General features: G+C 36.9%; 1 long non-coding RNA gene across 1 annotated transcript; it reads right to left on the bottom strand.

Annotated features, from left to right (window-relative positions):
• Nucleotides 1–279: 279 nt before the first annotated feature.
• LOC140507137 (uncharacterized) lies at nucleotides 280–26,011 on the bottom strand. Its single transcript, XR_011968208.1, has 2 exons — nucleotides 25,843–26,011; nucleotides 280–410 (listed from the first exon to the last, which is right to left on the bottom strand). It is a non-coding gene; the product is annotated as an uncharacterized lncRNA (long non-coding RNA).

Genomic DNA, 26,011 nt, shown 5'->3' with positions numbered 1-26,011 from the left:
AAGAGATGGAGGAGGGTTGCCAGGAGGAGTCAATGTTCTGAAACCCAAGAAATTAGACAGTATTAAAAGGGAAGGAATGGCAGACAGCATGAAATGCTACAAAAAGGTCGAAGTGCAAGAAGAATGAGGACTGACAAAAGATCTTTGACTTCGGTGGTTAGAAGAAAATTATTAACTTCTGAGAAAGCAGTTTCAATAACGTGACTGAGATGGAAGCAAGACAACAAAGGATGAAGAAATAATTGGGGAGGAGGTCAATATATTAAATGGATACAATAATTTTACTATTTTTATAATATTTTATTTTTTCCAAATTATGTGTAAAGACAATTTTGAACACTTGTTTTTTTTAAATTTTGTTCCAAATTCTCTCCCTGTCTTCCTTCTTCCCTTTCTCTCCTCCCTCCTTCCTGAGAAAACAAGAAATTTGAATAGGTTACCTGTGTATAATCATGCAAAACATTTCCATATTAGACACGATCATTTACAAAAAGTTTGATGAGATAAAGGAGGTAAGAATTAACACTTGAAGGAATGGAAGTATCAAGAATTTTTTCTTTGGGGATAGAGGAAAGATGAGTTTGCAAAATATTTGTGGGCTAAAGTCATGCTAATGAAGAGACTATAAGATAAAGAGGAGGACAAATTCACAGGTAAGTAATAGAATGTTTGAAGACACTTTACCAATTATCTTATCTGATCCCCCTCATTTTACAAATGAGAAAATAGGTCCTGGGAGGTTGAATAATTTGCCCAAGATGACTAGAAGGCCTAAACTCAGGTTTCTTGAGGCAGGACAGGTAAGATCAAGAAACACAGATGTGTGAAGGTTAGGCTTGGCATGGAGAAACACTATCTCTTCTAAGATAGGAGGGAACGAAAAGAAAATGAGTAAAGCTATAAAGATTTGGAGATATAGGCAAGGAGAGATAAGGGAACTCACTTATTGCCCTGAGTTAGTTTTGTTCACAAAAGTAGGAGGGGAGGTCATCTGCTGAGAATGAAGTGGTTGTTTGAGGACACTGGAGAATGGGATAAGGAGAGGAACCATGAGAATAGCTGAGGCTTAACAGTCCACATCTGTGATAGTGATAAGGGGAGAAAGGAACCTTATCCTCTATCTAACTCCATAAAATATCACTGCCCTTTTAGGGAATAGCATGGACCAGGGCAGCTAGGTGGCAGAGAAGGTAGAGTCTTGGGCCTGGAGTCAGCAAGGCTCATCTTCCTGAGTTCTAATCTAGCCTCAGATATTGATTAGCTGCATGACCCTGGGCAACTCATTTAGCCCTGTTTGCCTCAGTTTCCTCATCTGTAAAATGAGCTGGAGAAGGAAATGGCAAACCATGCCAGTATCTTTGCCAAGAAAACCCTAAATGGGGTCACAAAGAGTCCAATATGACTGAAATGACCAACTGAAATAGACAAGATCATACCCGCTACTTGTGCGCCATGATTTAAGGAGACTGATATCTTCTACCTCCTCCCTTCAGCATAAAATAAAATAAGTAACAATAAAAAATTCCGACTACTCACTTACCAGAATACTTATATTCCTTTTATTAGTCACTTCTTTGGCTATTATCATTATTGGCTATAATTTGAGTATTACTAATAATTATCATATTATTTATACAATATATTATTTTACATATTTATATACAAACATACTTTATATATAAACATATAATATACCCAAATATGTTTTATTATAACAAGTATAATTATTCGAACCAATCTATTGTATACTTCATATTTGCATATAAATATAATAAATTTAAACATGTTATTTGGGATATATAAACACATTCTGTATTATTAATTTTATATGTTATATATTTCTCTAGCATTATTAGTATTAACAATCATAGTATTTGCATGAGCAGAGATACTATGTGAGATAAACTTTCATTCACTCATCTTTAGGTTCTCCTTGCAATATTTCTTTTTCTTTTTTTTCCCCTGGTCTACACCTGTTAATGATATAATGGGAGCCTAGCCTATGCCTAGACCCCATTAGCTTGCTTGGTTGATATAACTTCTCTGTGTGGAGGACCCTAGCCTAAGAGAACCCTCATGGGGCAAGAGGGATGGGATGTGATGGGAATATGGAGCATTCATAGATATTCTGCAACTGATTCCAATCATCTAACCACTTATTGAAGAAGAGGCTCTTTGATTAACTACTGAGCATTCAAAAAGGTCTGTTAACTTCAGGGAAATCTTTGTACTTAATTCATTTCTGGGGGAACTTGGTGAGAGACCATGCAGGAAGGAGGATGTCCTTTGGCTCCCAAGAAACAAGCCTCTGTTCTTATCCTTTTCATTTGTTCTTCCATTCTGGATGAAGGGAGTGAAGCCCTATTGATGAGGGCTGGAAAGGGGGTGTGAGACCCCCACAAAGACTAGGGTACCAGAGGCAGGTCATCTGGAGAAGAGTTCACAAACTCAAACATTGTTGAGGTCAAGGTAAAGATTTATTACACTTTTCAGCAGGCAAGAGTTCTTAGGGAAATCTGCAACCTTAAAGAGGTACAAGGAAAGTTTATATAGGATATTCTATAGAATTACTTGTGCCAAATATGCTAACTAGGTGTTTTGGGGTGGGATTAGGGAGTGGTTAAGGAGTGGTCAGTTCTTAAAGGAACATGCACTTTTGATATCTACTGTGCAAGTATTTTACCCAAAATTCATCAGGAAATAGCCAAAGGAGGGGCTACCTGCAGGTGTGATTTTAGGCCTGAAATATCACCAAGTCAACCAATGGTCAGGTCTGACCAGGAAAAACCAGGCTTCTCTCGTCAACGTCTTATTAGACAAGATTAATGTAAGGGAGTATAGGTATGTTCAAGTCTAGGATGCGTACGATTGGTCAGTGAGTGGTAAATGTTGTCATGACCCAGTACACAGCCAGTTCAGTACACAGCTGGTTCAAACTAATGAGTTCTATCGGTGCAGCTGGCTACAATCTCAAGAAAGGAGATAAGGGTTGTTGCTGGGGCAGGCTGTGTCCTTGGGCTGGGGCGAAACTGCCTGAGATCGTATTTTGAGGCTAGGGAGAAAAGTGATTTTTAAAGAGAAATGTGATTTTAGAATTGGGGTCCAAGTACATGCACCCAAGCACCCCATCCCTATGACCTAGTGAGTTCAAAAGATTCTTGTGAAGGTTCTGTGGAATCTTAGCATTCCAGAGCCTGGGTTCCAGACTTGGTATTATAGCCAGCTCCTCGCTGATACCCTGAAAAACAAAGAGCAATCTTTAGGAGTGACCCTTTGGACTCCTGCCAATGAAAGTTAAAATCAATATTCATCCAATAGAGATATTACCTTTAGGTGTGAATTTCATGGAAGCAATGCTATATAGAAACTGAGCTAAGTTTTCCGCCTACCAGCCCAGAGACTAAGGTGGCATAGGAGAGAGTCTGCTCCGACGGTATTGGGAGAAACATTTGTACATTGTTCTTGCTACACCTTTGAAGTAATGCCCCTTTGTAAAAAACTACCCAGTGTTAAGTGGCTAAATGATATTTAGGTACCCCTAACAAATGGGTAGAACATAACCAGAGAGGGTTCAAACTGATGGCAGAGAAAAGAAACATTTTAACTTTACCCACTAGAACCCTAAAGGGAGAGATAATAAGCCTGGCTCTGGGAGACAGGTCTAAAAGCATACATTTTAATAAATCTTAAAAGTAAAAAAAAATGCCCACCACCATATATTATGGGTCCCAGCTTTGAAAGACTGCAGGGCCTCTGAAAACTTTATGAACTTAGTCCTTGTCCAACAAAGAAAGTAGCCCTAATGATCTTAATAGTCTCCATAATTTTTATCAAACCTATAGGTATCTGAGCTCTTCAGTTCTGACCCTTAGTTTTTCAGAACTATTACTTACAACAGCCAAAGTCTTGGTAACCATATGGCAATCCAGCAAAAAGAGAAATAGTTTCTACTCCTAGCTGGTTTGAGTCAACTCGTCCCAGATACAAGGGGCCAATCTCCCATCCCAAAGAAGAAAAGGAGGAGAATATTTTTAAAGAAATGCTATTCAACCATGTTGGAAAACAATCTGGAATTATTCCTAGAGTTATAAAACTATGTATACCCTTTGACCCAGAAATACCACTATTAGCTTTGTTTCCCAAGATGATTATGGAAAAAGGAAACGAACTTATATGTTCTAAAATATTTGTGGCAGCTCTCTTTGTGGTGGCAAAGAACTGGAAATGTAGGGGATGCCCCTCAATTGGGGAATGATTGAACAAGTTGTGGTATATGATTGTGATAGAATACTGCTATGCTATCAGAAATGATGAGCAGGTTGATTTTAGAAAAACATAGAAAAGTTTACATGAAATAATGAAAAGTGAAATAAGCAGAACCAAGACAACATGTACACAATAAGAATTATCATCATAAGAACAACTTTGAACAAATAATTCATTTTGAGGATCCTAAATACTCAAATCAACTACAAGGGACCAGCGAAAAAAGATACTATCCACCTCCAGAGAAAGAACTGATAAATAGAAGTACATATAGTATGGTTTTACATCTCTATATATGCATGCATACATATATACATATTTACACACACACACACACATGCATATTTGTATCTAATATAGCCTTCTCCAGGGCAAGGATGAGGGGAGGGAGGGGTAAAATATAGGAAGTTTCAAGTAGAGAACGAAAGAAAACTTGAAAGCACAGAAAAGCAGAGTAATTTTGAAAATAATGAGTAGTATTTACTACATAGATTTTTTTTTAAGAAAGGTAAACAGTATGAAATGGAAATTCATGATTTTAATTTAATCCTCTTTTTATGTTGTGCTGTGTAGATAGAAATAGTCTTTTTTGCATGTCTTTTTGTATTTAAATTCAAAATGAATTAAAAAAGAATTTTAAAAGACCACAAACAAGCAGGAAGGACAACTGATCTATGGAGCTGAAAGACAAGGGCTGTTATCAGCACAAGGTGGCCAGTCAGTCAATAAATAAAAATCCTCTACCACAAAAAATTTTTATTAATTACTTTTGATATTCATTTAAAAATGTTTTGAGTTCCAAATTCTTTGCCTCCTTTCAGCTTTTCCCCATGATTTGAGAAAGCTAGCAATATGGTATCAATTATACAAGGGAAATAATGCAAAACATATTTCCATATTCATCACATTGCAACCAAAAAAGCAAAAAAAATAAAAATAAAGTGGAAAAACCATACTTGTCTACACTCAGACTTCACCAGTTCTCTCTCTGAAGGTAGCATTTTTCATTATGAGTCCTTCAGAATGTCTTGGATCATTGCATTGATCAGAGTAGTTAAAAGTCTTTCACAATTTTGGTCATCATTATGATGTTGCAGTTACTGTGTACAGTTGTTTCCTGGTTCTGCTCACTTCACTTTGCATTAGTTCATATAAGTCTTCTCAGGTTTTTTTTGAAATCATCATTTCTTGTAGCACAATAATATTCCATAAGTCAACAGATATTTATTAAATACCTACTATGTTCCAGGTACTGTGCTAAGCACTGAAATTATGGGCCCCTTTCCTCTCTGAGGATATTTAAAACTCATCCATAAAGCCAATTTTAGACTAAGCTTTTGGATTAGCATTCCTAAAAGGATACTCACAATCTATGGCTAATTCAGCTGTCAGGAGGAAGAGAAGGAGAGCCAAGCCATATCTTGTCAACTGAGTCTTGCCATCCTAAAGAATCTGGTCATCTGGGTGACTCCATGTCTGTGTTCCTCTGTCTTTCAAGATAGTTTCATGCAGTGGACAGTCTGACAAGCCAACAGAAGTCTTAGGGATCAACATCTAACAAAGGATTTGAGCAGAGGTGCTACTATATCACAATGACAACAATAAGTATGGACTTGACCATGCCTGCAGATCTCATCCCTGTTTTTCTGAGTGTGCTGGTGCCAGAGGTACTTGGACCCTGACACCAGTGAGAGAACATGTGAAGTAGTATAGAAAAAGATTGTCCTAGAGTTAGAGAAGATCTTCCACCGGTGTCCTCTCGTCAGGCCCTGGCCTTTGGTTCCAGGGTGATTATTCTAAGGAGGGAACTGCTAAACAAGCATCCAGTGAGGCTGAGATCTCTAAGCAATAAGAAGCCAAGGCTAGCCACCACTGCCATGGTACCACCATAATAAAAGAATGTTGTCTTGGGCAGGGATTTTTCATTAGACAAGCTATCATTGTCTAACACACAATTTTGCTGCCCTCATAGCGTTTTTCCTGGGAGCTGCCTCCCAGTTTTGAACCTTCCTACTGTCTCCTTCATAGTCCTATCTTAGTTCTCCAAATATTTTCCCCTGTAAAATTTTCCTCCCAATAACATTCAGTTTTCCCTCCAGAAGCATAAGTTGGATGCTGACCTTTCCTCTAGGGGAATTCTCTCCCTTGGACCTTCCAAAGAGATCAGAAGATACATATCCCCATGTGTTTATGTATTTATGTATATATAAGATATTGCATATAACATATATGACATGTATTGTTGGTTGGTTGTTGTCCTTCATTCTCCAAGAAGACTAAAATGACATCACCATGATAAAGTCAACTGTCAATGTGTATGACTGTGGCTGATCAGACTAATACGACCTCAGAATGCTCTACCATAGATTGGGCATAGATAATCCATGTGAACATTTGGGGTGGTTACTCTAAATTTACTCATTCTACTTTTCCATTGTGCTGTTTCAATTTTGCTTTGCTCATAGAACTCACAGCACTTTTTCTGTTGTGGGCATACCATACTGAGCATTCTTATGCCAGTATCTCCCATATTGCACAGTCAAATCCAAAATTCTTTATTTTGCCCTCTGATTCTAGAACATCAGGGCAGTTTTCCTTGATAATTTCATGGAAGATAATGTCTAGGCTCTTTTTTTGATCATGGCTTTCAGGTAGTCCCATAATTTTTAAATTATTTCTCCTGGATCTATTTTCTAGGTTAATTGTTTTTCCAATGAGATGTTTCACATTATCTTCTATTTTTTCAAATTTTTGGTTTTGTTTACTAACTTCTTGGTTTAACTCATGGTCATTCATTTTCCTGAACTCAATTTTCTCTTTCAATAAATTATTTTGTTTGGTGAGCTTTTGAACCTTCTCCTCCATTTGGCTAATTCTGCTTTTTAAAACCTCCTTCTCCTCATTGACTTTTTGGACCTCTTTTTCCAATTGAGTTAGCCTCTTTTTAAAGCTGTTATTTTCCTCAGCATTTTTTTGGTTCTCCTTTAGTAAGCTGCTAACTTGTTTTTTAAGGTCTTCTATTGCCTGAGCCCAATTTAAGTTCCCTTTGGAGGCCCTGGAGGCAGAGGCCTTGACTTCCTCTGACAGTATGCCTTGTTCTTCCCCATCTGAAGGGATGAGGGGAGACATCTGTTCCCCAAGAAAGTAACCTTCTATGGTCTTATATTTTTTCCCTTTTTTGGGCATTTTCCCAGCCAGTTACTTGACTTCTGAGTTTCCTCTCCACAACCACCTCTCCTCCAGTTCCAACAAGCCAACACTGGGGGCTGAGATTCAGATGAGCTGCTCCAAAGCTTCAAGGGCTTTAGGCTGGGGTAGGGCTGCTATTCAGTGTGAGATTAAGATCAACTGCTCAGGAGGGGGCAGGGCTGCCACACAGGGCTCAGATCCCTCAAGGGCTATAAGAGGAGACCTTCAACAATGGATGTGGGCTACTACTTGCTTTGGGAGCCCTTGTCTGCTGCTGCCTCTACTGCTGCCTCCTGAGGAGACCTGAGTTATGGGGACACCCTGCTCCCCTCTTGGCCAGTCGAAAGACCCTCTCACTGACCTTTGGCGCCTGTGGGTTGAGGGATCTGTGCTGCCCCTGGAGATTCTGTCCCTGAAGCCTGCTTGGATCTGCTCCTTTCGGTGCCATGTGGCCAAGGCAGGGCTGGGCTCTGCTCTGCATCCAGTGCACTACAGACCTTTCCTGTTGGTCTTTCAGGTATCTCTGGGACAGAAATCTCCTCCACTCAGGTGTTCTGTGGCTTCTGCTGCTCTAGAATTTGTTGAGAGTTCTTCTTTATGGGTATTTTATGGGCTGTGGGGTAAGAGCTAAGTGTATGTGCATCTTTCTACTTCGCCATCTTGGCTCCTCCCTCCAAATCCAAAATTCTTAAGAGAGACCTTGAGTGTGTCCTTGTATCACTTCTTCTGACCACCATGTGATGTCTGCCCTAAGAGAGTTCTCCATAAAATAGTCTTTTTGACAAGTGTATATTTTCCATTTGAACAACGTGGCCAGCCCATCAGAGTTGCACTCTCTGAAGCATAGTTTGAATGCTTGGCAATTTAGTTAGAGTAAGGACTTCGGTATCTGGTACATTTTCCTGCCAGGTGAAATTGTATGTAATATATGACACATATGCATGTGTGTGTCATATATATGCAGTGGAAAGAGCACTGATCCTAAAGTCAGGATCTGATATTTGCTCATAAGCAAATAACTTCTCTGGACCTCAGTATGTTCAACTCTAAAATGGAGACATTAATATTGTCACCATCTGCTTCACAGTGTTGTGAGAAAAGTGCTTGGAAATTCTGAATAGACATAGAAAAGTTCTTAGTAGTATTTTTAATGATTAGCTCTTATCAGTCTCATTCCTGTAGTAGGTGGTGATCCAGGATCTAACATTATTATCATTTCTATGTTATATGTAAGGGATTTGGTTGCCCTTCTCCACCACCACCCCTCCACTCCCACGTTAGTTCATGCTCTCACAAAATATGGTCATGGTGATGAAGTGTTAGGATATCAACAAGATGTTCACACCTTGTTATCCCTTTACAAAGTAGTAACATCTGTGATTGAGTTAGAAGGTAGTTGCATGGTTGGATCAGCAAAATTGACCGTGACCTTGCAGGAATTTAGATAGCTATGCCCTAGACACAGTCTGGCAGTTCTGATTGGTTAAAGAGAGGCAGAAGTCAGAGAAGAAGCTAACTCCTTACCTCATAGGGTCAAAAGTGGTCTTTTCTCTGGCACATCCTGGGCACTTGGCATCTGCTGCTCTGCCTGATTTCAACTCCACCAAACAAGATGTCCCTCCTAGTTAAGTTAATTACTTCTAAACTCACCATCAGGCTGCTAACTCAAGGACTGATGGACACCTCCTCCCTCAGCCTCCACTACTCTCTGACAAGAAAGCTGGAGAATATAGTACTAAACTCCTCCCAATGCCTTCCTTTAGAAAGGGTAGAAACTGGACTTTTGCTCACCTCATTCTGCATCTGCTCCTCTGCCTGGCTTCAACTCTACCAAACAAGACACCCCTTTGCCTGGTCTCCTCTCCCTCACCCCACTTTGCTTTCCCATCTCTTTTTATATGTTGTCTGCCTTTCCCCCATTGGATAGTGAGCTTCTTGGGGACAGAGATTGTCTTTCTCTTTATTAATTGTATCCCCAGTGCTTAGCACAGTGCTTGGCACTTAATAAAATGTTCATTGCTTTGGATGGATGACATGCCTCATCTTCCATAGCATCTCTCAATGATGCTACTTACCCAGAGGGAAACACCCCATCCAACTCTTTTGAGTATTGGTTCAATAAAATTCAAAATGCAGTTGAAGACAGACATACATACAAAAAAGCAGTGACTCAAAGCTAGAAGTAGCTTCAAAGGGCTAAAAATAGAGATATGGGGCTGAAGAGATTACCTTACTTACTCTCCAAATTAGTTTAGACCTGACAAATAGACATAATTCTTATAATGCATTCAATAAAACGTTTGAAGAGAAATATCTTGCCTGGAGTATAAATGGCTATAATGCTTAGATAAAGTTACTGGAAATTATATGCGACAATTTAGCAAATTTTAATAAATACCAACATCTTGTTTAAAACTCCTATTCCCTCGGAGTTGCATAATTTCCCTTGATGAGGCACAGAACTGTTTAAACATTTACATAATTGATAATTTGTGTATAATTTTCTAAACTTTGGAACATGATTATCGCCACTTGTCTCTGAGTAAGAAAGGAAAGCCAAACACTGTAGTGAATTTTCTTCAGATGCTACCAAAGTTTTAGAGAAAACAAACAGGGAAAAAATAAAAATCTGACTGTTATACGACCAGCATAATTATCACGTACATTATATGACTTATTAACACATCTCGGAAAGAAATTAATTTGGGCATAACCAGATAATTGATTTAAATCAGGCAAGTTTTAATGGGTTTGAAACAAGAGCTCCTTCTCCTCTCTCAGTCCTTTCTCCTCAGTCCGTGATTATCTAGGGAGCACTGGAGTTGAGAGGCAAATTATAAACTCCATGAGGAAATGGAGAACGTCGGAATAATCTCTGTATCTCCTTAAACAGTTAACACTGTGCTCAATGCTTAGGACCTACAATAGATTGTTGTTGAATAAATGTGTGTATTTGTCCTTCATTGCCAAAGAAGGCTATGCCATCAGAGAAATGATGACTACTTTGATGGGAGATAACTTCTCATAACAAAAACCGAACACTGGAAGAACATCTGAGATCTCTGCAAACAATGACAGCTTGCCTTGACAAAAGGTGTCACAGCATAATTCAGAAATTGTTGCTCTTTCAGAAAAATGTGATGACATAAATGTGATGTGGGGATCACAGGACTTCCCAGGCAAGGTCAGAGAGTTAGTTCAGGTCAAGCTGCTGCTGCCCCTTGCTTCCCTTCCCAAAGTGCCTTCTGGTATGTGATAGACCCATTCTCACTGAAAGAATTCAGAGACAGAGTGTGCAGAGGAAGACATTTATTATTCCACTTCGCCAGAGGAAGGGACAGCTAGATGGTGCAGTGGCTAGAGCACCAGTGAAGGAGTCAGGAGGACCTGAGTTCAAATCTCACCTTAGACACTTGACATTCACTAGCTATGTGACCTTGGGCAAGTCACTTAACCCCAATTGCCTCATCCTGCGTCATCCTGTTGAATAAATGCTAAATAAATGAATACTATGCTAGTCTACCCTACTTATAATCTTTTTGGTTTTCTCCTCTGTAATAAAAAACAATATCTGCTTTGCTTAACTCAAAAGACTAATGTGAGGCTCAAAAGAGATTATTTACTTATATGTGTGTGTATATGTGCATGTATGAATAAGCTGTAAAAATGGTAAAATACAAAACAAATGTAAGATCATAGAATTAGAGAAGGAAGGAGCTATTAAAATCAACTGCTTTCAGATATCTGCTAGGGCTTCTGTGAAGTACTTATCTGAAAATGTCCAGTGACAAAGAAAACCAAAAGGAACCAGAAACTCCTCCATCGAGTCCAGGACTTCACAAAAATATGATCTGAAATCAGTGCATATAGATAGATGGATCTTACCAAACAAGACAGAAGGAGCTTAGATAAACAAGATAGAATCAGGGAAAGGAGTCGTACATACTATGGAAACCAACCCAAGAGCAGGTGAATGAGCCCATCAGTTCTGGTCAAGAGAGGAGTCCCACCAAGCAAACCAAGCAGTTACAGATCCTGCAAGCAGATCTGTAACTAACTAGTCAGTGCTCTAAGCAAGCTATTCCAAACTCCAGTAATCAGGAGCCTAAGACCTATCATAACAGAAGAAGGGACAAAACCAGTTCTCCTAGAGCACTATGCAGGGACACAGGACCCTGTCATGCACTTCTTGGAGTTACTCGAGATCCTGAGACAACTCAACACCTGTGTGCAGTACCAAGAGGGTTACACAAGAGTCCTGAGACTAACATGATCTCTGACATCCCACTTGGACTTGTTAGGGTCGCAGCAGAGGACAGAGTCAATTCTCAATAGGAAATTGTTCAAGAATAAAAAGACAGAATTTGAGTGAGATGATGGCCCACAGAGAATCCCCAGACAACTAAGACCAAGTACAGGAATTGAGATCAGCAGCTACATTCAGACTTTGGAGGAGACAGGACCTAACAAGGTCTTCTCTAACCCATTCAGGAGCACCAATGGGGACTGGCTGAAGCACAAAATCCCAATCCAAAAACTGAGGCTGAGATAAACAGAAGAAAACACCAGGCAGAATGAAGAAATATTGTGGAATAAGAGAAGCCCAGGAAATGAACCTAGAATTCAGTGATTCCACAATAACTGCAAGAAAAGCCTCAGAGAAAAAAAAAAGAGACAGGGTCATAGCAACTACAAAAGAAGTGAAGGAAGAAATGAAAAATGAAATTAGAAATTTAATCATTTTGGGAGGGAAAAAAGGAAAGGAAAATTCAATCTATTATAACAGATTTGGCTTGCCCATAGTCTGCTTCATGTAAGATAAAGCAGGCTGATGTCTTTTGTAGAAACTAATCATTATTTTATGTGAAGTGGCTTCCACATGTAATGTAAATACCAGTGATGGGTGTGGGTGCTTACTGAGTGGACAGAGCACTATAATTATCCTCATCAACCAGTAAAATGCTGAAAGGGAACAATAATATGAACACTGGAAAAGGACTACTAAAAGAGATTCCTATTGTGTCCAATGGAAAGTACTCCTTCTTTTCTAGGTTGGCTTAGGTCTGTCCCAAAGAAATTATCTTCTCTAGTTTAGGGGATTTTTAAAAATTTGCTTCATCTTACTTTTCTCTCTCTGTTTATGATCTCTCCTGGAAATCAGCTTCATTCTGACTAATAAATATGATCACAGAGTGACCAAAAAGGTTTGTAATGGACAGAGGCTATATCTCCCCAGAAACTGGATCCATCTCTGTCTTTTTCCAATACTGACCAATTCTGAATCCTGTGTCTATATTACATAATTTATAATATATAATCTGTAATATATAATTATATAACATATAGCCATTATATATAATGATTAATAATAGAATCACTAATAACAATGATTACATAATATAATAGTGATTATATGATACTGATCTGGCTCCCACTGCCTGAATAGGTAGCCACCAAAGGAGCATTGAGTTCCTAGATCAGATATACGTCATTGAGTTATTTCAGCTATGTCCAACTCTTCATGACCCCATTTTGGAGTTTTCTTGGCAAGAAGACCATAGTGATTCAACGTTTCCTCCTCCAACTCATTTTACAAGTGAGGAGCTGAGGCAAATGGCATTAAGTGACTTGCCCAGGATCACACAGCTAGTTACTTTATGAGACCAGATTTAGAACTCATGAAAAGAAGTCTTCCTGATTCTAAACCAAGTGTTCTATCCACTGTGACACTTAACTGACCTACAAAAATGACCTTGACAGCTGAGCAGAGAATAAATTGGAGTGGAGAAGAGACTTGAGGTGGGGGTACCAGTGAGAAGGTCATCACAGCAGTCCAGATGAGAAATGATAAGGTCATGGACTAGGGTTGTGGATGTATGACTGAAGAAAAGGGGATGAATATGGAAGCTGTTGTGAAAGTGGAAATGACAAGATTTGGTGATTGTTTGGATATGAGGGATGAGTGAAAGGGAAGAGTCCAAGATGACACAAAGACTGTAAGCCTGGATGACTGAGAGGATGATGATGCTCCCAACAATAATAGGAAAGTTCAGAAGGAGGGCAGATTTGGAGAAAAGATAATGAATTCTGTTTTGAAGATGGTAAGTCTGAGATGTTTGTAGGATATCCAAATGGAGGGGTCCAAGAGGCAGCTGGAGATTTGTGACTATAGCTCACTAGGGTTGGGTAAACAGATATGGGAATCATCTACAAGCTCTCTCCAATCCCACTCCCTCAAGTCCTCAGCTCTGAGGTTTGTCACTTCCCAGGAAGGAGATGGGAGAGACATAGCCTCTGCTTGTTGACTACTCTTTCTGGTTCAGAGTTGGGTTCCCTGGGAGAGACCTCACTCTAACCTATGATAATCATCAGGTATATTTCTCATATCTTCCTCTCTGATATTTAAATGAGTGACTAAGGAAAATGAACTGAAGCAATCCGTGCCTTGGGGGTGGAATCATTGTCTCTGCTGGAGGTGCTCAAAACTTCAGATCCCCTATAAAGTGTAAAGCTTCAATTATAAACTGAAAGACCTCACCCATACTTTTCATTATCTATCTCTAACTTTACATTTTTCAGAAGTATAAAAAGAGTACAGCCTTATACTAATAAGAGATATGCAAATTAAAACAACTGGGGTTCCACTTCACATCTATCATAGTGGCAAAGATGACAAAAAAGAAAATGTCCACTGGGCTGGTGGGATGGGACAGGAATACCAACGCAGTATTGCTGGAACTGTGGAAGTCATCCAACCATACTACCCGATCTCTTAGCACAGAGATAATAGGCTAAAGGTGCAGTATGGGACATACATTTGCAGACATTGCCAGTGTATGAATCTGTTTATGCAAATATATTTATTTGTTACAAAGAAGGGCTTTTACTTTTCTTTGTGGGGTAAGGGAGAGATGATTAAAAGAGGGAGTGAGAGGGTAGTTGATATTGATATTGAAAACGAAAGAAAAGAAAAGAAGAGCAAATGAATCATGAAAAAATGAACAAAATAAAGCAAAAATAAGTTCAGGAGACACACAGTCAAAGCAGTGTTGGTATTGCCATGTTAAATTAGAATTACACACTCATACACATAAACGCAACACTCAAGTTATGAGTCGCAGGGGAAATTATGCATAACAGAATTTCACAGATCCTTTTCACTTCGTATCTTTGCATATTGAAATGTTCATGTTTGTTCATGTTTACTAAATTCATAATAATTTTTTAAAATTATTATAAATGCTTTCATTTCATAGAAAAGGAAACTGAGGCTGAGAGAATCGAAGATTCATCCAAAGTCACATAGAACTCCAGAGCCAATAAGCTTTTTGCTGTATCTCCATATATATTATCTCTCTATATAATGTATATATATATACACATAAATATAATACATATAACAAATATCGACACAATAAATATGTATAATATAATAAACATATATAATAAATGTACCCTTCATTCACATACATACACATATGTACACATACATAGACTAAAAAAATAAATACTGAAAATTATAAATTAATTCCTCAAATTAATTGAAATGTCTTAGACTATAGAATTTATTTTTCACAGATGGTCCAAATGAGACCTAATTTTCATAGATTCTGAGGATGTAAAATCTAGAAAGATCATAGATATAGAACTGGAAGCACCCCAGAAGTCATATAGCTCAATGCCCTCATTTTACAGCTGAGGAAACTGAGGCCCAGGGAGGTTAAGTTTCTTGTCCCAGATCAAAGCGTAGTATCACAAGCAAGATTTGAACTCAGGCCTTCTAAGTGCAGAGTCATGCTTCTTATACCCTAGCGTAACCCTTTGTTTTTCAAATGTACACATGAAATCAAAGGTGACTTGCTAGTCCTACATAAACAAAAATCACTTTCCTCCAAACTAATACCCTCTTATTCTTATTATTTACACTAATAATAAAGTACTTTTAATAAGTTTAATAATTAAATAGGATTATTTAATATAATTTATTATAATTATTAAAATAATAGAATTATTCAATAATTTCATATCACTATCAATAATTAATAATCCAATGATACTTTTAATGCTAATAGTAATGAAAATGCTTTCTCTTATGTCCAGATTAAACAAAAAAATCATTTTCAGAGCCTTTCTAATCCAAAGAAATGTGAATGTCAAATTATTGAACCAAAGATTTGGAAGGGACCTCCAAAGTCAAGCAGCCCAATGTGAATCTGAGTAGGAACTTCCTCTACCACCAGTGTTCAAAGACCCAAATGCCAAAGAACTCTTAAAATCATAGATTTGGAGCTGATAGGAACTTTAGCTGTCACCTAGTCTAACTTTTCTTTTTAGAGATGAGAAAACAGGGAACTAGGGATGTTAAATTATTGTCTAAAAGTCACACAGCTAGTAAGAGGTAGAGGGGGAAATCGAACCCAGGCCCTTTGAATCTAAACACAGCTTTCCTCTCACTGATTCAAGTTGCCTCCTCAGCTCATTGGTAAGGTGTAAGGCCAGTCTATTTCTGTCAAGCTCCAGTTGTTAGCCACTTTTTCCATTTCATCAAGTTAAGTTATGTCTCTGCAACTTCCAACCGTTGCTCTGACCTCTTCTTCCATCTGTTTCACCGACTATTTCTTGGTACATAACTCACTTCTTAGATAGAAGCCAATATGATCCAATTTACAGAAGTCTGCTTTACCAGACATCTTTTCAGCAACATACTAATTCCATAAAGTGGAGGGTAGCTGTATAATGCCATTTCTATAGTACCAAAGACGGTAGTACTAGCACTGTAGGAATAATGACCACCAAACTCATTACTCATGACCAAGTGTTGAAAAATAATGCATTCAGCAGAAAGAGAGGTCAGAAGCATTCTAAGCCTAAACAACAATGACAAAAAATATATATTATAATAATGAGGCACAGAGTTTTAAAAGATGCCCCAAAGTATCAGCCCTTTAAGCTTCTAAACAATATTTTAAAAGACTTGCTTGGGGCAGGTAAGTGGTGCAGTGGATAGAGCATTGACCCCAAAGTCAGGAGAACCTGAATTCAAATCCAGCCTCAGATACCTACTAGATGTGTGAACCTGGGTAAGTCATTTAACCCCAATTGCCTCCAAAAATATATAAATAAAAGACATGCTTGACTATACATGCTTGTAACAGAGGTTTTATTTTCTTGCTTCCTAAGACAGGGATGGGGCAAAATAGGAGGGAGAAAAAGTTGATCTTTGTTTGAAAATAAAATTTAATTTAACTTTAAAAATAAATAAAAGGTGGTTCTCAAGACAACACAATTTATAACAGCCAGTTAGAATTTTATATCTCTACTAAAAATAATGATAATCCACATTTCTATCATTTTTAAAGTCTCTAAAGTGTTCCCAACAAGTAAATGTAGGCTTTATTATCCTGGTATGATGGTTAGCAGTTGTTAGAGCTAGGCTTCAAACAGCAAGCTTAGTGTTATCTCTATTGCTAATCAATAGATTCATCTAACATATTTTGGTTATTTATTTATTTGTCTGTCTGTCTGTCTATTATGAATTGGACCTGTGATTTTACTGATGTAGAGAACTCCCAGCAAGGAAACTCTCCTAATGCAATCATTTCTTCCCTTGCAATTTAGTTTTAGAGAAATGCCTTGGACAACGAATGGATGAGCAGCTTACCCAGGGTCGCACAGACAACATGAGTCCAAAGTTGGACTTGAACTCAGATTTTCCTCACTACATCTGAGGTCAATGCTCTACCCATTGGATTAAGTTGCCTCAATATCCTAAAAATCAGAGCTGTCCAAAAGTAGAACAGACTGCTTTGAAAGATGGGGAGTTTCCTATCACTAGAGTTTTCCAAGCAGAATTCAAATGCTGTAGATGCCATCAAGAGAACCCCTGATTAGGAAAGGGTTGGACTCAATGACCTTCCATCTTGGAGGTGTATGTCCATTAAAGTATTGTTTTCTAGGGGAATTATAGATAAATTGCTAGTTGGTAATGCTACATGAGGAAAGCAATTTCAGATGCCTCTATCATCAACTTACTAGAAAGGATTGCCTGCCTTTGTTCTGATCAATATTTTGTACATTATAAAGTTTAAACAAATGTTCAGTGATAATTCCATCGATAGTTCATTGAAATGGATCTGATCTCATTGATTTAGGTGTTCCCTCCAATGAGGCAGGTCACAAGTCATCCCAACCTGTCCATCCTGCGCCTTTTTTTGGTAGGTTCTCTCATGAATTCACCAAAAGTTGATGTATTAGAAGTCTTCTTAAATTTCTCCTGATACCACAAGGGTACTAAGGGAGCATTCAAGTTATCTACCTCTCATCCGTATCTAGTGCCACACGACCAGCCCTTAGCATACAATTCCGTAATAATATCTTTTACTCCCATTATTCAGAAATTCTCATTAGTTATATGATTCAGGCTGTTCACATCCACCACCTTTGTCCTTTATGTGACCTTCCTTTTTTAAGTCTGGGTAGACTGTTGTATTCCTTGCCTCTCTTTCTGAAGTCATTTTGTAATTTCCCAAAAGCAAGCTAGCTTGATCTCTTCCTCTTGTTCAACTCTATGCTAACTTATTGACCTATACCATCTGACCCAGATATATACAATGATGGGTTGTCCACTGAAATGCATGCTGAAATATGGGCAATAGTTATTCTTCACATACTTGGACTTTACTGTGTTGATGGTAAGATCTAACTCCTTTTCATAATTACAGGTTTCTTATAGGAGGCTCTGCAATTTTCTAGAATTAACTTAAGTTAGATTTCTATATAAAATGATTACAATTGGTGTCAATGTTATTTCTCCTCTCCATTTGTCATTTTTGATTTCCGATTACTCATACACATATATGTAAGAATGTACTACGCTTATTTCCACCTGCCATCTGTTTCTCTGAAGGTTGATAGCATCCTCCTTCATAAATCCAAGTATTTTCATGTTTTTCTAAATCAACCAGCTTATCGTTTCTTATACCACAGTAACATTCCAACCCAATCACATCCTACCTGAAAGATTGTCTATGAAAGCTTTTCCCAATTTTCTGCATTCCTCCTATTCTAGCTACATAGGTTTTATTTATACAAGAAATTTTTAACTTAAAATAATCAAAATAATCCTTTTGACATTTCAACAATGCTGTCCCTTATAATACAGTTTAAGGTCTCATATTGCTGAATCTACTTCCTTCACATCTTTTGTCCTGGTTTTGTTGAAATTCCTGACTTTTTGCTCTTCCAAATGAACTTTTTTGTTATATTTTCTAACTTAGTAAAATAATTTTTTAGAATTTAATTGGTATGATATTGAATAAATAGATTAGTTAGGTAAAATTGCCATTTTAAAAATTATATTGGCTTTCCCTAACCGTCAACAATAAATATTACTTCAGTTATTTAGATTTGAGTTTATTTGCATAAAAAGTGTTTTAGGTTTATGTCCACGTAGTTCCTGTGTGCATTTTGGCAGGCATACTCTCAGGATTTTATACCACATAGGTATTTTAAGTGGTCTAAAGCAATACTGCATAATATTGCTGACACATAATGTATTTTCTCTATTTTTCACTTTTGATTAACTCTATCTTAACTTTGTCTGAGATCATGATGACTATCCTTGCTTTTTTTGCATAATAAATTCTATTCCTGCCCTTTATTTTATTTTTTGCATTCATCTCTCATTCTTATAATGTTTCCTGAAAGCAACATATTGTTGAATTCAAATTTTTAATCTGATAACCATTTCTGTTTTATGAGTAAATTTATTCCATTCACATTCTAAGCTGCAATTATTTGTGTATTTTTCTCAACTTTTTCATCTTGCCACAAAAAATACTATAAATCTGTTTTTTCCTTAAATAAACACAAATAAGGAGTAATGCTGTGATGATCATTGTATCCAAAATTTCCAGTTTTTAACATTGGCTGGGTGTTTTTGAGTCCAAGTACAACAGTTATAAGGAAACAGCTATGGAGAGAGCTTAGACCCTAAATTTAAGCAAAATCTTTTCTCCTCTTTGGGAGGTCAAATTTTTTCCCCAGACTTAGACTGTTTCTTTTCAGAACAAGTATACAAACACTAAGCAAGATTTTCAAATTTAGCAAAGTAGATGGATTCACACACACACACATACACACACACAGAGAGAGCTTTAGACAATTTCAGTCCTGGAAAAAAAAAGTTGGCAGATGGGAGGAATGGAGAAATTATAAAGAACGAAAGAGGGGCCACAGGACTGGAGTTCAGGAAACATTTCCTCATTTTCCAAAAAAAGAAAGAAAGTTCTGCCAGCTACAAAGTAATGAGCTCAACTTTGATTTTGGGTAAAGTACTTGAAAGGATTCTTAAAAAGTTGATTTTTGAGTACTTAGAATGGAAAGGATCACTATAAGCCTTTATAGATTCAGTAAGAACAAGTCATGCCAAAGAAAACTCATTTACTTTTTTGAAAGAGTTACTAGAGTAGGGGTGTAGTGGAGAAGGTTGTGGATATGAAGTGAGGAAGAGCCAGGTCTGCATTTTCATCATCTGCTAGTTGACCATGAGTAAGTCATTTAACTTCTCTGAATTTTAGCTTCCTCATTTATAAGATGATAATAATACCCATAATATCCTCATCTCTAAAATTGGGATAATAATACTTTTAACACCTACGTCATAGGTCTATTAAAAGTGTCAAATGAAAGTACGTGAAGTATTTGGCAAACCTTAGAGTGCATGTAATTGTCAGTTATTATCCTATCGTATGTGGATTTTATAAAGCACTTGAAAAGATTTCTCATGATATCCCTTCTTGATAAGATAGAAATGATGTGGATTGGATAATAGCACAATTATGTAGGTTTGGATCTGGTTTATTGACCAGACCCAAGGAGCGGTAAGACCTGTACAGATCTAGATGAACCTAGAATAGGGATTTTTAACCATTTATGTGCCACGGACTCTTTTTGTCAGTCTGATAAAGTCTATGGACTCCTCAGAATGATTTTTTTAAATGAGTAAAATAAAATATATAGGATTGCAAGGGAAATCAAGTATAATAAAATACAGTTATCAAAATATTTTTCCCATCCAAGTTAACAGATCCTTGAAATCTATTAAAAGTGCTGAGTAACGGTTATATCTCAATTTGAAGTCAGAATTCTTAACCATATTTGTGTCATGGACAGAGCCAGCCAGGGTCAGAATGGATAAGCAAAGAGAGTTAAAAAACAGTCAGACTGAAGCTCAGAAAGCAAACGAATCCTACGGATTCTGCAGCGCCTTCTCTTAGTTATCTGTATCTTTAGCTAGTTCTCAGCGTTCCTAATTCTCAAGGTCCTAGCCCTAGATTTGTTTAAAAAACCCATAGTTAAACCTTTGATTTGATTTGATTTTGATTTATGATCTGCATTCCTTCTACATCAGTTTATTGTTAAATCATCCCTGGAATGACCCAGTTTGGTTTGTGAGAACATCTTCTGATTGTCCTCACTTTAAGAAGCAGTTTGGTGTAGAAAGAGTACCATATTTGGATTCAGGAGTCATGGGCCCGACAATTACGAGCTGTGTGACCACTGCTAATTAAAATTGGCGACTCACTAAACATTTCTGAGATTTGTTCTTCTCAACCCCTGACGCAGCTGACGGCACAGTGGATACAGTGCTTAGCCAAGAGTCAAAAGACCTGAGTCACTTACTGGCTATATAATCCCAGGCAAGTGATTGAACCTCTATTTGCCTCCGTTTCCTCAACTGTAAAATGGGGATAATAATATTACCAACCACAAAGAGTTATTGTGAAGATATATTTGCAAAAAGAACTTAGAATAGGGCCTGACATATAATATAGAAATGCTTATTTCTTCCTTCAGTCTTCTCATCTATAAATTATAGATTATAGATTATAATCACACTACTACCTCATAGGGATATGGTATAGAAAACACCAAATCTCAGAACGGTATACAAATATGAGGTTTTAAATATTATTTTCTGATCAACATCTTGGTTTTCTCTTTGGCCACATTTTTCAGATTAAAATTTTTGTAATTGGTAATGATTCTCAACTGAGGATTCTGGAACCTTGCAAATTTCCAGGTGAGAGGAAACTGGAAAGGATTTCTAATAAAGAAAACTCAGTGGGAAGTAGGGCAAAGCAGGCAGTTAAAGTTGAGAGAAGAGCAGGCATAATTCTAATCCTGAAAAGCCAGGCTGAGTTGTTTTCCAATGTGTCTTTAGAACCCTGAGATCAAAGGAGCTGAGATGGATAGGAGAACATATTGCTCATTAGTGAATTCAGAATGAACTAAGGGCTCCATAGGAGATTAGGAAGCCAGAATATTAAGATTGCTAGGGAGTTGAGACTTTTAACAGTTCAGCCTGATTCCTCAAAGTTTAGTCTTTTTATTATGCCAGATTGGGTGCTTCTCTCCCCACTGAGATGCTTCCCTTTATATCATCCCTCATCCGCCAAATGCTTCCACTGTCCTCAAATCTGTGGGTTATTGTGATAACTTTGATGGAAGGACACTACCACATGCAAGGTAAGTACATTATGTACTTGTTCCCGCAGTCTTTCCTTGAACTTATGCTTCTGCCAGCCCAGCAACAAAGATAAGAATAATAAATATATTATTTTAATGTTTAAAATGTCCTTTCCTTTTAACTCCATTCTATATTTTAAAAAATATTTTTGTTATTCTGAACTGGATAAAATAACAACTAACAAATATTTCTATGCATAAAGGACAGAAGAAGAGATCTGCATATGAAACCACGAATCTCAACTTTATTTTATATTATATATGATGCATTTTTAAAAGCATAAAATACATTCAACATGTTAGTTTCAAAGGTGACCTGCTTTGTATCTCCCTCTAAACATCCTTCTGCTCTTTTCTGTAGTTTTAGTTGCTTCAGTTACCCTCTTTTCTTCTTCTTTTGTTGCATCACAAGTCATTCTTCTCTCCCCAAAAAATTATTTTTTAAGTCTCCTTGTGACAAATAAAACATAATCCTAAAGCAAATGTAAGTGTGTCACGTCCAAGAATGTAGATCTAACCCTGCATCTAGTATCTATCATCCGTCTGTCAAGAGGTGAGGAGAACGCTTCATCAGTATGCTAGACTTTGGTGGATCATTTCATTGATCACAATTTTTAGATCTTTCAAAATTGTTTTTCTTTACAATAGTTACTGCTTAAATTATTCACCTGGTTCTGCTCCTTTCCTACTGCATCAATTCATCTGTACACCTACGTTTCTCTGAATCCATTCTTTCATTATTTTTATAGTAGAATAATATTTCATTATATTCATGTATCGTAATTTGTGCAGTCATTTCTAATTGATAGGTACTCCTTTAATTTCTAGTTCTTTGCTAAAAACAAGAAGTATTGTAAATATTTGTTTATGTAGAGGTCATTTCCTTTCGTCTTTGAGCTCATTGTGGTATAAGTCTAGTAGTACAATCATTCAGATTAAGGATATTAACAGTTTAGGGACTGGGTGAGGGTATATTTCCAAATTACTTTCTACAATGCCTGGATCAGTTTAAAGTGTTACTAGCCACACATTAGTATGCCTGTTCTCCCATATCTCCACTATCAATTGCCATTTTCTGTTTTTGTCATCTTTGTCTATCTGATAAATGTAAGATGGGCTCTCAGAATTGTTTTAAATTGCATTCTTCTTATTACAGATTTGGAGCTTTTCTTTTCATATAGCTGTTGATAGCTAGCTTTTCTTGTGTGTGTATGTGTGTGTGTGTGTGTGTGTGTGTGTGTGAAAATTACCTGTTCACATCCTTTGACCATTTATCTATGAAGAATGGCTCATATATTTGAATCAATTTCCTGTATGTCTCAGATATCAGATCTTTAACATTCAATTTTTTTTTAAATTTTGAGTTCCAAATTTTCTCCCTCCCTCTCATTTCCCCTGAGAGAATAAGCAATTTCATGTAGGTTACATGTGTACAATCATGCCAAATGTGTGTGTGTGTGTGTGTGCGTGTGTGTGTATTGAGGGATATGAGATGAGACATTGGTCTAAATCTAATTTTTACCATGCTGCTTTCCAGTTTCTCCAAGTTATTTTCAATCAGTGAGTCCTTATTCCAGTAGTTTATGTTTTATCTAATACGATGCAGTATGCTGACTTGATTGCTTGTTCCACAGATCTTTTTAATTTGTCCAAATAATTTTGATAATTGCTATTTTGTAGTATAGTTTGAGATCTAAAACTGTTAGAGCCATTTCTTTTTCCCTTTAAAATTTTATTTCCCTTGAGATTTCTGACCTTTTATTTCTCCTGAAGAATTTTATCATTTTTATAGTTATGTAAAATAATCCTTTAAAATTGCATGGCATTAAATAACTAGCATAGCTATTAACAATTGGTATTTCTTTACTCAGGCTTGTATTTGTATGAAAGAATACTTTTAGTGATATTTATTTAATTATTAAATGTGCCTTAGTAATAGATTCACAAATATATAATGCATTCTATAGTCTTTTTCTGTCTTCTCCTACTTAATTCTATTGCTAATATCTAGAAAAGCTGAAGTTTTTGTGTTTATTTTAGATCCTACTACTTTGCTAAAGTAATCATTGCAATTAGTTTTTAGTTAAATCTTTAGGGTTCTCCAAAGACACCATCATGCCATCTATAAAAAGGCATAGCTTTGTGTCTTCTCTGTCTACACTTATTCCTTCATTTTTTTTATTTATACACATTTGATATAGAACTATAATTCCTAACTCTATGTCAAATAATAGTGGCGACAATGGAATACTTGCTTTACCCCTACTCTTACTAGAAAGCTTTCTACAATTTCTCCATTATGGATAATGTTACCTCTTAGTTTTGATAGATAATATCCTCCATATTAAACAAAGTTCCATTTATTTCTATGTTTTTCAAAGTAAAGGGATGTTATATCTTATCAAAAGCTTTTTTTCTGTATTTACTGATATGCAATTGTCATTGTTTTCATTATTAATATGGACTAGTATATTAATAATTTTCCTAATATTTAACCAAACCTGAATTCCTGGTTAAATTCAGCATAATTGTTGGGTATAATCTTTTTAATATATTGCAGCCTCCTCACTAATATTTCATTCAATATCTTTGCAATGATTTTTATTGGAGACATTGATCTGTAACTTTCTTGGTTTTCTATGGCTTACAATTCTAAAAGACTCTAGAAGAAACTTTTCCCTTTTCCTTGAGCAGATGAGTACATGCAACAGAGATCCATTAGTAGCACTAGATATCTAGACATTAAGAGTGAAGTCCCTGCTAATCCTCAACTAGTAGTACATTTGATCTCCTTTTCAGATGAATAATGTCCAGATTTTCTGGCAATTATTGAATTACTTAGTGAAAGTTACCTGATAGTAAATATCCTAATTGTACTGCACAAAAATGAGTCATATTATGGGCCCATGAGTGAAGTGCATCCCCAACATGAGTGAATGCATAATGTGAAGAAATCTGTTATTATTCATATTCCCTAAACACCTCAAATAAACCAAGTAGTTAAAATATAGGATTATGCAAATTTAGGTTAAATACTTCTTTTAAGCAATTTGTTTCATACTTGTAAATAATATATGCATGTACTTAAGGATCTGCCCAGTTTGTTTCCCAGATCCTATACTATTACTACAGTATGTTCATGAGAGGAATTTGATAAAATTACCTAGACTGGATTCTCAGCATGCCTGTTTGCATGAAGCAATGACAGTGGCATCACATTATTTACCTTTCACCCCTCTATCACAACGCCTACGCAAACATGGGAGTAAACGGTAGAGTAAACCATCAAGTGGCCTATTATTTAGAAGAAAAATGGCCTTGAGAAGATAGAGGAACTATGAATGCTATCCAGGAGAGCTAGTCAATTTACGTTACTACTCTACTAAGAAGCTGTTCCATTTCTTAATCAGGGCTATAGCCTGTGAGTATTTAGGGAAATGGAAGACCCAGAGAATGGCATGCTTTTCTGTCTGATCCATGACCATCAAGGAAGTGAAGTACAAACCAGACTAAAGAGATGAGTTCATGGTGAAGAGTTGGATAGAGTTCTAAAGAATCTATCATGGCCCATCCAGGGACATACTTCACAGGAGTGGCAAAAGCCAAAGTCAGAAAAGGAATTAACAGTAGTCAAAGAAAAACAGAAGCCATTATAGGAAGGGGAAATAGTCAATGTAATCAACCTGTCAATTGTTAGCAGGGACAGAATGGAATGTAGCCAAAATAATGCTTCAACAGAAGAGGAGAGTGAGATATTTCAAATTGACAAGATTCACAATTAGAAGACATAATAAGCAGATGGTTTAAAGTCCATGGCAGGACATGCTATTAAACTCAGGCAAAGAAAAAATCACTCACAGCATGTCCATATTATTCATGGGACCAAGAGACAAAATGGTCAATGACAGAGCAATGGGAGAGTACATCAATCCTCATTCCAGGATCCTCGATCCCCATTCCAGGATCCTCAGAGATATGGTTAGATCCACAATGAACACCCACATGGTAAGTGTGGATAGAGATGGAG

Source organism: Notamacropus eugenii, chromosome 5 (genome assembly GCF_028372415.1).
Source record: "Notamacropus eugenii isolate mMacEug1 chromosome 5, mMacEug1.pri_v2, whole genome shotgun sequence".
NCBI classification, from domain to species: domain Eukaryota; kingdom Metazoa; phylum Chordata; class Mammalia; order Diprotodontia; family Macropodidae; genus Notamacropus; species Notamacropus eugenii.
The sequence above is the reverse complement of the archived record's forward strand: the minus strand, read 5'-3'. Positions and strand labels throughout refer to the sequence as shown.